The following is a 14,597-nucleotide window of genomic DNA, read 5'->3' as shown; positions in this document are numbered from 1 at the left end:
TGTGACACTCATTGTAATAATAATTATTGTTATAATTAAATACATTTATAAAAATGAAATAAAATAATAATAATTAAATTATAAGTCTTTTTTTTATTATTTTTTATTAAAAACTTTTATTTTAATTAAAAGTACCTAAAGTTATAATTTAAAAATGCATTATTTAAAGGAACGGAAGAACAGTATGATCTATTTATAATAAATCGTCTATTCAATTTTCAAGTGTTAGCTATAAAAATTGATATGTATACTTACAAAATAATTTGAAAATTAGCTATAAAACGATAGTCCGTTGAAAAATGTAAATTTTTTTTACCAAAACGTAAGAATATGCAATTTTTACACCATTACACAAGTTTACCTACACTAAAAAATGAGATACGAGTGTGAAGTTAATTTTAAAGAAAAACACAATATTTTAAATTATATATTTTTGATATGATTATAATACAAAATCATACAACCAATTATATTTTCAAATTAAATTTGCTGAATAGTTTTAAACGAAATCACTAAAAATCTATATAATTATTCAATATTAAAAAACGCATTAAGATACGCAAAACTAAAAAGCAATAGTTAACATTTTTTACTTATATTTTCTGGTGTAGATTAGCTGTTTAGAATAGCTGTTACTTTTAACGATCCAAAAAAAGAAAACCACATAAATTCTAGAAGTCCTTCTAATCGGCTATAATAAGTAATAATAACGAATAATTTATTATACTATATACGCATCGTTTTTATTTTGCTACAGCGCAGATTAAATTACTATTTCCTCGGACTTTTATCTAAAGCATTAATATTATAAACAAATATTTTTATGGTATTACATGATGTGAAAATGACGTCAAAATTGACGTTTAAAAACACTCTAACCGAAATTATACTCTCGATTTGATCGCGCGAATACGCTAATCTGTTGTACCTATATAATTTATTATAATAATATTGTATTAATTAATACATTTACGATTTTGTGTTGCTGCAGTAATACCGTCGTATACCTCTGTACGTCGCTGTATTAGGTGCAACATAACGTAAAATAGCGAATCAAGTCCTTGGGACATATTAAATAATAATAATATTATACATATTATTAATAATTGTGAATATACAGTTTACGTTGAACGGACATTTTATTTCACTATAAAAATACCTCATCGTAATTGTATTGGTTTATCACATATTATCATATAACCATAATTTATATGTGTATTGGTAATTACAATTCAAACTGTTATAATTATTAATAAATAAATACACCAAGTCAATATAATTTTTTTTTACTATGTAAGGTCCATTCATAATTTTGTTTCCATTGACAGCTTCCTACGGATATATCATAATTAATAACGAATAACATGCATGTTAATTTTGAACCGAATCTTCGCGGTTTAATTTAATTTATATCTTTTACTAATTTACGTTAACATTCCTGACGGATATTTTTGTCATCCGGAAGTAACACCATACTAGGAAGAATTAAAATTGTTTTAATTAATTTTAAACTTGACTGAATCATTTTAAGATTTAAGAATATAAAATTATAATAATATTATATCATATAACTAATTATTGAAAGTCGTTAACATTCATTTTTAACCATTTTCAAATTAATTATTAACACACCCAGCCTTGATGATTAGTACCTATTTAAAATAGCGTGTAGAAATATTTCATGTTATAACATATATTCATAATAATATAGCTCATAAAAATATACTATTAATTCAATTTATATTTGAAAATATCAACATTTTGTTGATTCAATTGCATCTAAATACATATATTTATGTTTATAATAATACTAACCTGTTATTATAAACATGTTTACAAATTTTTTTATCTTGTTTTTAAATATTATTTGCTTCGTGTAAAGCATTTTTATAGTACTTAGAAAAATAATAATGAAGTTCTTGATAAAAATGGTATAAATTTGAGATTAAAAAATTCATAAAATATTCTTAAAATCAGCTGTTATTTTGACTAAACGTATAATTATTTTTAATTGATCGTGAACAGTAATATCATTTAAGTATTACGTTAGAACAATATTATAATACTCATTATCTTATAGTATACTAATTTTGTGTATTCAATAAAGTGGTATATTTTATAAATTATTAGCCTGATTACAGAAATCACGGTTTAATAATATTATTTTTATTTTTAGTTTTGACACTATTTCATATTTATTTTATGTTAAAATATTTATTTAAACTTAATTAGTTTTTAATTTTTAATTTTTATATGAAAATGTATCATATTATATTTAAATTTATATTTCATAACAATTATTTTTTAAATTAAAAATAAAAATATTACGGAAAGCTACTAATGCCCCAAAAGGAATGTTTTTTTTTTAAATTATAAAAATTATAACTTCATAATGATTAATCATAACATATATTATATCTATATCTGTGTTAAATGATTTAACATTAAATTTAAATTCCGTGTATTTAGATTATTTTATTTTGTAAAAAAAATGGTTGAATAAATCTTGAATAACCATCTTTATTCCTTATCAACAACATATATTTTATGAACCAGTTTTATTATCAATGACATGAGCTAATTTCTTGTTGTTTTCATTCATTTGTACGACCTCACGTTATGATTACTAAATGACCTAAATTGAATTTATACTATAAATTTAAGGTTAAAGTTTCCTATTATTTATTACTGTAAACGTGCGTGGGATTTTAAAACTAGACCACTTATTAAATTATAATTACGAGTATAATTATAATTATTATTATGTTTTATTTTTTTAATATCGAAATATGTTAATAAAAACTGTTAAGTAATGTTATTAAATATGAATATCAACACAGTAAATCATTAATCAATATACAATATATACATAGTATATTATATTAGTGATATAGTATTTACTATATATTCAAAAGCTTCTGAAGAATTTTTAAAACATTTTTCTGATTATTATTATATAATTTTATGTAAGTTTAAATCCAGTAAATTCATTGCCTTAATCTGCAGGGCAAAAAGGTCGGGGTAGCTTAATTTAAAGCACGGTGGATACATTTACCGTGATCAAAAGTAGCATGATCCGAAAAATATTAAATTTTAATTATGGCTTTTGTGGCTTTTATAGACTAATTTTACTAAAAATTTGCCTATGGTGTAATCAAATATCAATTCCCGTTTGAATTCAATTTTAAACACGTATAAATAAATAATAAATTAATAAATATATATCTTGTTGTTGTTTAATACGAAATTCGTAATTTATAACTTTTAAGTATCATGTTTATGGTTGTAAATATTTTGTTGCTCCCCTCAACCTAACCTGACCGGACATTTTTCATCACATCATTTTTCGAGATCATTCGACCTTCATATTTTTATTTATTTTTTCGATCAGACTACTCGAATTCATATAATATACAATAATACGTTATATTAATGTGTGTGTGTGTGTTCTTAGAGTGCTTAGATATTAAATATATTTGTGACTCGAAGTGTTGGTACAATTAATGGACATTTTCTCCTCCAATGCGACATGTTTTACGAATATCTTACACCTGATATGTATAATTATGTTAAACTGTAACGATATATTATTATGTTTGTTTACAAAACAGTTTAAACTCTTCTTCAGATGGATATATCCGGGTATTCATCTGAGAGCCTGCAGCATAGTCGTAAACAGTAATAAAATTACAACATTATATTATACAATATGTATTGTACAGTAGGTATAGTAGGTTGTACACTATATACCATGCAGTAAATCTTGTATGTACATTTTGTATTAATTATAAGAAAAATAATAATCTGTCAAAATCGAGAATGTTCTAGAATAATTTCAACCTTATTTCGGCTCGCTATATTAATTTGAATACATATTAATTGGACGGTGGAATAAAAACAACATAGACAACTTAGACATAGATAATTTACTTAAAACCATCCGTTATAATTTATTAGTGCTTAGAAAAATGGACGTTATATTAGTTGATTGAACACATGACTGATAAATTGTTTGATGGTTTGACATCAATAATTATAATAATATGTATGTTTAAATAATACGCGCGCGCGCGCGCGCGCGTGTGTGTGTGTGTGTGTGTGTGTGTGTGTGTGTTTTTATTATTGATCAATGATCAGTATATCGTGCAATTATGATAATATTATATACAAGTATAATTCTGAATAACTCTCGGTTGTAAAGTCTTACAAAGTAAAAATCATTTTTATATAGACTAATAAATTTGATTTTTTCAATACAAACAAATATAATATCTTACTAGAATAATAATATAATAAATTACCCCAAACACCCCCGAAATTACGCCTATGAGAAATAAATTATCGTGTCCAATACATTCATAAGTCATAATTCAATAAGTATAAAATATCATCGTCCTTCGACCTGTGTTATTGCAACGTTTTTAAATTGCGTGATTTAATTTTATATTGTAGGTAGTATAATTAAAATACACCTATTTATTAGGTAAATTATGTAGAATTTTCTATTATATACGATTTTTTTTTTTTATTATTGATTCAACTAACAAACACAGCAGCAAAGGTTATTTGTGACATTATAGTATAATAATTGTATTGCATAAGGAATTATTATTACATATATAAACTTCGTATATCAGCTGCAGATATAACACAAGTATTTGATAAATAAAACATTGATTTCTAAATAAATAGAAACATTTTTATTTATGATTAAGAGAATCAAGTATTTTATAATTTCTATTAATTATTCTACCGACAAATTAATATTTTTTTTAAGACGTAATTATAGAATGGTAATTAGATGCTGAAAAAAAATTATTACCATTTACTATATTTATGACACGTGTCCTTTCTCACAGAAAAGGTTGTTTTTATATTAAAATTATTGACTTAAACGTGGAAATGGTCAAAAATCGTTTAAAATATTGAATCAATAAATCTAAAATATTAACAATGATTTAAAAAATATATATTTGAAATTTGAATATGTTATTAATATTAATATTATTATAATAAATAAGTATTAAAAAAAATGAATTAACAATAAGCAAACAATTATTTCGAATTAAACGATTTTTTTGTATCTACTGAAAACTAGTAATTTTTATTTTTTTCAAGAACATCTTCCATATTAATAATTCACATCATACGATTTATGATACGCGATACGCTCAATATTTAAAATTATATTTTTTACTATGAAATTTTACTAAGTGTATTATAATACATCAATTTTATATAGCTACGTAGATTTCGTGAAACATAAAATCGATTTTTTTTCTTTTTCTCCCAAACGGGAACTTGTAATAAATCAAAACGACAACACTGCAAAGTATAATGTGTTAAACAACGATGTAATATCAATATTGAATTTTTAATTGAAAAAGATTTAAAACCCGCACGAATTGGCACGTCGAGAACCAATTATTAATTGGACGTAACTGCGTATCGATGTGTACACTGCACGAATTAACAAAGCATAATCATTGTTCTAGTTATACAAATCGCTGCATATGTACATCACACGTTATTATAATATATATAATTTATTATAAAACAACTAGGTCAATCATTACTTGGTAAATATTTTTTTTATTTGATTTAATATCAGATAACCGATACACCGGCCGCCGTAACACATTATGCATGCCATCAATAACACATGTCATTATCATGTACTGCAACGTGCATCGACAAAATATTATTTTTATCTCTTGAAACGTTTTGATTTGACTTAAAATTGAAAAACTCAATGCCTATACGCGTTAAATTTGTTTATTAAATATAAAACTTCCAGTTCGAACGTGTTGGTTTACCCAGATATGGCAGAATTTAATTTTTAAATAAGTTGATGAAGCTTGTATTGTTGCTATACTGCACATATCGCCATTTGGAAAATTTACTTCCAGATTACTAAAAAACAATCATCACTCGAGATCTTATGAAATGGTAAAATTATAATACTAAATTAAGGATAAAAAATGTTTCATTTTCAATAATCTGTATGTTTTATATAACTTTATAAGCATAACGTTACGTGTTATGTTTTGAAAACAGGATTTAAAAAATAATACATTTTTATTAATAACAAAATAAAATTGTTGGCAAATGAAATGTAAACATTATAAGATAAATATTGTAAGAAAATATATAAACGGTTTTGAGAAATGTCTGAGCACATGCCAACGACAATTTTCCAACTAAACAATCTTGAAATAAACACTCAGCTGTAGTTTACATACAATTATTGCGAATAAATAATTATACAATACGTTTTATAATAATAGATAGGTACACGTACGAATTTCCTGCATTGTCGGCATTCGTAAATCGTTATGTGACGTGTTGACAAACGCGCAAGCAGGAATAATAACAATAAATATTATAATAATATGTAATAAAATATAATTTTATCTCGTGCGATCAAAATATGATATAATATGAATTATGTAAATACAACCGCAGAACAATTATCATAACAATATTTATCGTTGATAACTTGATATTGTGTGACAGGTTCGATGAGGCCGATTTGGCTGTTGGCAACGGCCGCGGCAAGGTGTAATTGAACCGTATTAAATGCTAAGACCGTCATTATCGCACACGGTCAAATGAAATCTGCGCATACGTTAAAACGTTAAATTATTATGTACATTTTGATTACAGTACTACCTAACAGGGGTCATTAATGTCGGTTTGTAAATATTTCTCCATTACAATATTGTAGCATTCAAATGTATATCGTTTTCAAAATATGACCATTGTATGGTTTGAAATATTTATTTATTAGTTTTATCTTTTATAACATAATTTTAACAATACTATAATTCTAACTGAATTTAACGTTTAACGGTTGGTGATGATGAAATATTCCGTTTTTAGTTTTTTTTCTGAATAGTGTGTTACGGAGAAAACTAGCAGCATCGCATGACTTTACTAATAGTTCAATAGATCTCTTGATCTCTTTCAAAGTTAAAACCAAAAGTGACGTACAATATATTGATATAGCGAGTAAATGTAGGTTAATTAAGTGCGGTGTAAAGATAATAATATTCTGAAACAAATTTTATACAAGCAAAATAACAATATTAAATAGGTTAATTTATGATATTATAATATGTTGTATAATATGAGGTCAAATGTCAAACAGATGTCTAATATACATTAATAATCAAACTAGATTTAAAAAAAAATATTTCTTGAGAATTTCTTATGAAAATACAATTTTAAATGATTTTATTTATCAGCTATTAGTATAAACACGGTTTTCTAAAAATATTATTGACTTTTGATTAGAGTTTAGACTCAGAGACAGAATAGTATTTGTTTATTCAACGATGTTTACCCTAGTTTAATTGAAATTAAACATGTTTTCACGGTATTTAGTCAAAACGTTGGATTGTTTATTTGTTCTTCGTATTAGTGTATACATAATGTATACGAAAATATGCAAATGGTGTACGCGGGCGGCCCTATGATAATTGTATTAAAAAAGTTCACCAAACAATTTGCCATTATTGTTTGCTTTGTAAATGTACATGCACGCATGGGACCGGTGAAAAAATGAAAACATATTATTAAATAACAATATATACATTTTATAATATTTATATTTGATTTATAAAGTCTACTACTCTTGGTTTAATTGTTTTTATTTATTTATTGCAACCACAAAAATTACCTAATATTGCTTTAAAAATGTATTTCCACGTTAACTCATCGTCTGTATTATTGTACGTATTGTAATTTTTATAAACGAATATTATAATAACGAGTAATAATATAAAAGTTATAATTTATATCGTTACATTGTTTAAATGTTTTATGTACTTCGATTGTTCAAACATACATTTTTTCCTTCTTATAAGAACGTTGTTATAAATTTATCAACGTCATTTCGTGTTTTTATAATAATTAAATAATCTATACAATAACGCGTAATCTATACCATACAATTCTTAGACTAAAAATTATTACAGAAAGCTAAAATATATTTTATTTGATATATTACTATATTATATTATTACTATATTAGTATTACAATTATTCATGGTTACTCCTCTCATATCTAGTAACATTTCTTCACAGCCTCTTCTCTTCATATCATTTCAACTTTTCGTGTTTAATTTTAGTAATAATATTATTGAATTAACTTCTAAATACCGTATAGATGACTGTTAACGGTTAAGACAAATGGTTTAATAAAATATAAAAATATTTTTATATCGTTTCACTGAATTGTAATTCTGTAGACGCTTGCTGACACAAACATAATACACGTACTCTCATATTTACCAGTTATGTTCTATCTGGCGTTCAAGGATTATTCCATGTAAGAGCAGCAGTGGTAATAAAATAATGAATATCAAGTTTAGGAATAGTCAAAATAAAAACATTAGTTTACCTAAGTACTTTTATATTACTTATATTATATTTTATCTTTTTTTTTTTTAATAAAATATATAATGTTTATTTGAAATAACTTAAAATAAACTATTTTCACGCATATAAATGTTGAGCTCGTTCTATACCTATACGATATACGAATACTGACAAATTGTCTTTGAACATAATAATATAATGTTGTGTTGTGCGGCATAACGTATAGGCAATTTAGGTACACCATTGTAAACTACTGCAGTATTAATAATTAAAAAACACGTACCTATAATATTATCAACCATTATAATATTTAAGCTTATTTTAATTTTAAATTTAGCTACCATCTAGTCAATAATATCATATAGTATCTATAGTACGTATAGTACGTATATGAATAAGCATAATACATTATAATGAATATTATAGTTATGTGGTTAAAATAGCAGACAGTGGACAATTTTTTGTGGTATTTTTAAAAGCACAGATAATATTGTTAACCATATTATAGGCTTAAACATAAAATCTAACATATTTATTCGTTATCATAAATCCAATTATATTGTATAATATAAGAACTATACTTTCTTCTTTACTATTTTATTAAACCATGTTTTTCATATACACACAATTTCTTTGTTTATAAAAAAAATAAAGAAATAGTCATATTTTTTAAGTACAGCCTTAGTGCATAATACTATATTTTAAGTATGAAAATGAGTTTGTGCTAAAAAAAAAAACGTTTAAAAGATTATAACAATAACAATAAATAGTGATAAATGTATACATTAAATGTTATTTTGTGAGTTTAATTTATTTTCATAAATAAAAATACAATATTTTAAAAATATTTATATTGGGTTTGAATATTTCTGTCTTGAGACTTACAAAGTATACTTAGATAAGAAAATCTATTGAAGCAACATCTTCAATGCATACTGATCGTGCTCAGTAGGGTACATTATTCTGTTGAAATAATTGGAATAAAATTAATTTTATAATGAGTAAAAATAGTATAAAATAGTATATTGAGTAAAAAGAAATATATTTTAAATAGTGATAAATATAATAAAATTATAGTATAATAATATCTTTTTTTTAGATTACCATCAAATATCTTATAATAATTGATACCTTAATAATAATATTACATACACTATTATACAAACAATGTCGTAATGGACCTAAATTGCCTATTCAACACGCCGTGTAGTCATTATTTTATTCTTAAATTATTCATAAATAAGTATTATTAAATTAGTAATATGATATAAATATTAATTAAAATTATTATAATAGTAAAAAAAACCTGGATTAAAATTCATATCTGATTAGATTTTGTACTACTGTGATACATACTTAAATTAGAACTTCTTTTATAATAAATTACATGATTCTTTTTTTTTGAAAATATGAATTCATCAAAATCAAAAATTCAATTTAGTGGTTTATTGTTTTTTAAATAAATATGCTCATGATAATAATGCATTTTAAATTGATTTTTGAATTACAAAAAACAAGTAAAATTGTTATTATTTTTTATTTTAATATTCAATTTTCAGATTTGAATTATATTCTTATAGAACATTACTTAATTACAATATATATTAAAATTATATTTTAAAAATAATACTTTACATTTGTGAAATATAGCTGGATAACAGATACCGCAATATATGACTATTTGTTAGTTTAGATTATCAAAAACAAAATAGATTACGGTAAAAGAAAAAATATATTTTTTATTATTATTATTATTATTTAAAAATTGTATGAATAAAAATATATTTTAATCTAAATAGTAACTAAATAATATATAAAACATTATTATGACCTTTTTTAGATAAATATGATCATTTGCCCATTACACCCATTTCATCTATTATAACAAATTGAATTAAGAGAAAATAATTTTAGAGCAATGAATTATAATTTTCTATATTTAATATATTAATATAATTTTTAAATATTTTAACTTGTTTTGAGCCATTTATAAACAATTGAAATGTTTTATTTTTTTATTTTATAAATGTCAATAAACAAATTATGAATGTTTAAAACTGCTTGAAAATATAATAAAAAGTTGAAAAACTTAAAAAATACATGCATAAAAAATGTTCTGTTTACACCCAAGACTTGAAAATTGAATATAAAGTTCTTTATACATTTTTCAACATAAATAAATAAAAGTTCTACCTACCAAAAAGCCAAATTAATTTTTAGGGGCAGTTGAAGTCAAATTGTCGACAACATTGGATATTCACCCGCATAATAACTATTTCTTTCCAAACTTTTTTTTTTTATAATTCAAAAATGAATAACTGTATATAATTGAAATGTCCATATGTATCATTTTCATTATATAATAAACTTTTCAGCATTTTAAATTCATTTTGAGCTATTTATAACCTAATAGATGTGCCAAATTTACAATTTTTTTTAGTTTTTTTTTTTAAATTTTAATAAAAAATTATTCTCTGGGTGAATATTTTTGAAAATTTAATACAAAATAGTAAGATACCTCTTAAATTATTCTTTTATCAAAAGAATAATATAGGCACAATATTTTTATGTTTGCATTTAAAGTTAGTATTTTGTCAAAATTCGTTAAAATCACTAAAATTTTTTAATTATTTTGTTGTTAGAAATACATAAAATCTTTTCTTTTTGTGTCTAAGTTTTGAAAATACTAGATTTCTCATTAGTAGTTTATAGTATTATATACTGACATATCATAATTGTATAGCAGTTTAACTATAATAAACAAATAATGGTCAAGTTTTCGTATTCAACAATGTGTATTAAAAATGTACATTTAACAGTGTAGCTCAAGATTACAAGACATGCGACTAAAATCATAAAATAAATCATATATAAAGGCAATAATTTTATTTAGACATTTTATGTTCGAATTTGTACGAAATAACTTATTTAAACGGTAAATAATAATATGTTAATTATTTTGTTATAATTTAAAAATATTATTCATGAACTTGAAACTCTTACATTCTTAGGTATACATTACGTAAATTATATTATCATCACTTTTCTATAATCAATAACATTTTTGATTTATTTTAAGCTCATATCTATTCATATTATGAATCTATTTTTGCTGTTTTATGGTATTTCAGAATGATAAATTGTAAATTCAATATAAATTTTTATTAGTTGGTATAAATGAATAAATGTATATTTTATAATAATTAAATACTTCATTATCCAAGGAAAAATTATATCAATCTACCGTAATACTAAAAGTAAAATAAATGACTTTAATAGGTACGATTAGGGGAAAGGTGTACAAAGTGGTCATAGCGGGTAAAGTGGTTATGTTTTATTATTCTGTTGTAAAGAAATGAAAAACGTATCACGAAATCTATTAAGTTACATAGTACACTGATTAAAATTAAAAATTGTTATTATATCTTGTTAGAAAATTATTTAGAGTAAAATATGTAGTTCTCTCATCGTCCACTCTTTAGTTATTCCTAGTCTATAATATTAATTTTATTAATTTAAATTTCATGAAACATTCATTGAATTGAACTATTTTGTGTGTATTTTGCTTAGGTTCAATAGAACTACGATGTAACAATATGTGTATTAACACTATTAACAAAATAACTATGTAATGTATACTTATAAATTGTTCGTTATGTTTACTGTACGAAGTTCAACATTATACATAGCCTTTACGGCTTTACAACATTATTATTTAAAATACGTACTGTGTAAAAATTGTGTTATTGTAATAATAATATTAACATAATTATTTTGTTTGTTATGTAAAAAAATAGATTAATTGACTATAAAGTTATTTTCCTAAATAATAATTTTTATTATTAACGTTTTCATAAGTGGTAATGGTTTAACTTCAAGGTATGTACAGCGAATGTCTTAACTCGTATAGACTCATATTCAACGGCTGCTTATTGATATATCATTATTATATCACTTTACTAAATAGTTAATACGCTCAATGTTTGACTTAAATTAGAAGTTTTAAAACTTCAAATTATGACACGAATCTATGATAAATACATAATTACATAACAATATTAGGAAAAATAAATATAATGACCATATTGCCTATACGTTGCGCCGTTTTAACAATTAACTGAAATATATTATTTTTTGATTTTTTCAAGCACACTGAATATTTACTAATAACATAAATTGTGAAAAATAGTTAAACATCTTTAAAATTATTAGCTATGATTTAAATTAAAAAAATATATATAATTAATTATACACAATTAACAAAAAAAATATTTTATTTTTAGTATTCAAAATTAAGTATAATAATTTATAGGTACCTTAAAATTCAAATGATTTAATATAATACCATAAAATAAAAAGCATACGTCATTATTTAGTAAATAATTGGTTCTATAACTTTAAATTTATAAATATTTAAAATTAATAGCCAAACAAATTTATTTATAACTGTTTTAATTATACTATTTACTCTTTATAGCTGTTAATATCATCAAATGCATTCAAAATAACTAGTCACTTGTTAAATTTTATTTATTATGTTGAACGCGGTTTTAACACCGCTAACTAATTGTGTTTTTATGAACTCTATTAAATTTAGTTACCTTCAATAAGTTATACATATATGTATGATATTTTGCCTATCCGTCGACTTTAATTTCAGTATATAATAGATTAACAATAATATGACACATTCAATTAATAATATAATGTTCTAACCAGTTATCACTTATAAATTGATCACCAATTGTTATTTCATACTCTGAATATATTCACAGTTCAAAATATTAGTGTGTATAAGATAAAAAATACTTCTTATAATATAAAATAAAAATTATTGATCTTAGTTCAGAATATAACTATACTTTATCAATATACTTCTCATAAATGTATAGCCTACTACGTTTTTAACTTAAAATTAAATTTAATAAATTACCCACGATTGCTGATATGCTATTATTTTAATATATACCTCAAACAATTTTTTTTAATCTTCTGAAAATAGAAAAGGTCAATATGTAGCTAATTAGATTTTTATGAGTTTTATACACTCAAAAAAATACTCGATTAAGAGTAATCATCTTGGTATATTTAAATTTTTGAATATATTTTATATATTGTAAGGTATATTTATAAGGGTGGATGATCACACGTAGTTACGAGAGAAAGGCGAATAAGAAAAATAAATTGTTTAAAAAACCAAACATCAGTACTACAATTGTAATTCAAAATGTAATTGAACAATATTTATAATGGTATTTTAAAAATATTAATAGTTGATTTTATGCAACCATAGGTACAATACTGTACTTTTATCAAATTCCAATACAGATTATCAAGTACTGGCTAAATACTGGAAAAGCGGTATTACCCCTGACATACACCAAAACATACTGGTTGCCAGTAGTGCGTCAGTATCAATCAGTAGTCAGTACTGACATGATATTGCACCTGTTGTGAATTTCTGAATGGTTATTATGTGTACGTGCAGTAAAATGCGATTTTTTTTTTAGTTCTAACTATAATAATATAACAATAATTGTCGTATGTGTTAAAAAATTTTCGTTTTCTCGATCTCCTGACACGTCATACTCGTAATTCACAAGTGATTTCTGTATAAAAAAAAAATGTATGTTTAAACGTCAAATGTCTGATATCATGATTCATGACGTATTATTCTAACACGAGTATTTGGTATAAAAAATAATGTTTGAGGTGGAGATCTCTCTCGACGAACAGCGTGAAAGTGAAATTACAAAATATTTACTCGTGCATATTATTGTATATATAAGTATACATTGTACCTAATATACAGGTATGATATACGGTTCGTTTTCGTAAGACAATCGGACGATTTTCGAACGTCGCCACCTTGTTTGACGTAGGCGTAACGTGTATAATATAAAGTAGTACCTAGTACAAAGGAATAAAAAAGTTGTCATTGACTCGCGCCCGCGCTAATAACGTGTCGGCGGTAGAAAGTGTATATTATACACTTAAACACATTGATACACACGTGTATAATATAATAACATATATTATAATATATTCTATGGTGTTATCACTATGTAACAATATAGTGACGGACGAGTCGAGTTTGCATAATCTCGGTAGCGACCGTGCCGGCGAAGAGTGCACTGCTGCTGCAAGTAGGTATATATATATATATTATGACTATAACCGGTAACCGGTGTAAATTCTTACGGCGGCGGTGAACC

This window comes from Rhopalosiphum padi, chromosome 4 (assembly GCF_020882245.1).
Source record: "Rhopalosiphum padi isolate XX-2018 chromosome 4, ASM2088224v1, whole genome shotgun sequence".
NCBI lineage: Eukaryota > Metazoa > Arthropoda > Insecta > Hemiptera > Aphididae > Rhopalosiphum > Rhopalosiphum padi.
The sequence above is the reverse complement of the archived record's forward strand: the minus strand, read 5'-3'. Positions refer to the sequence as shown.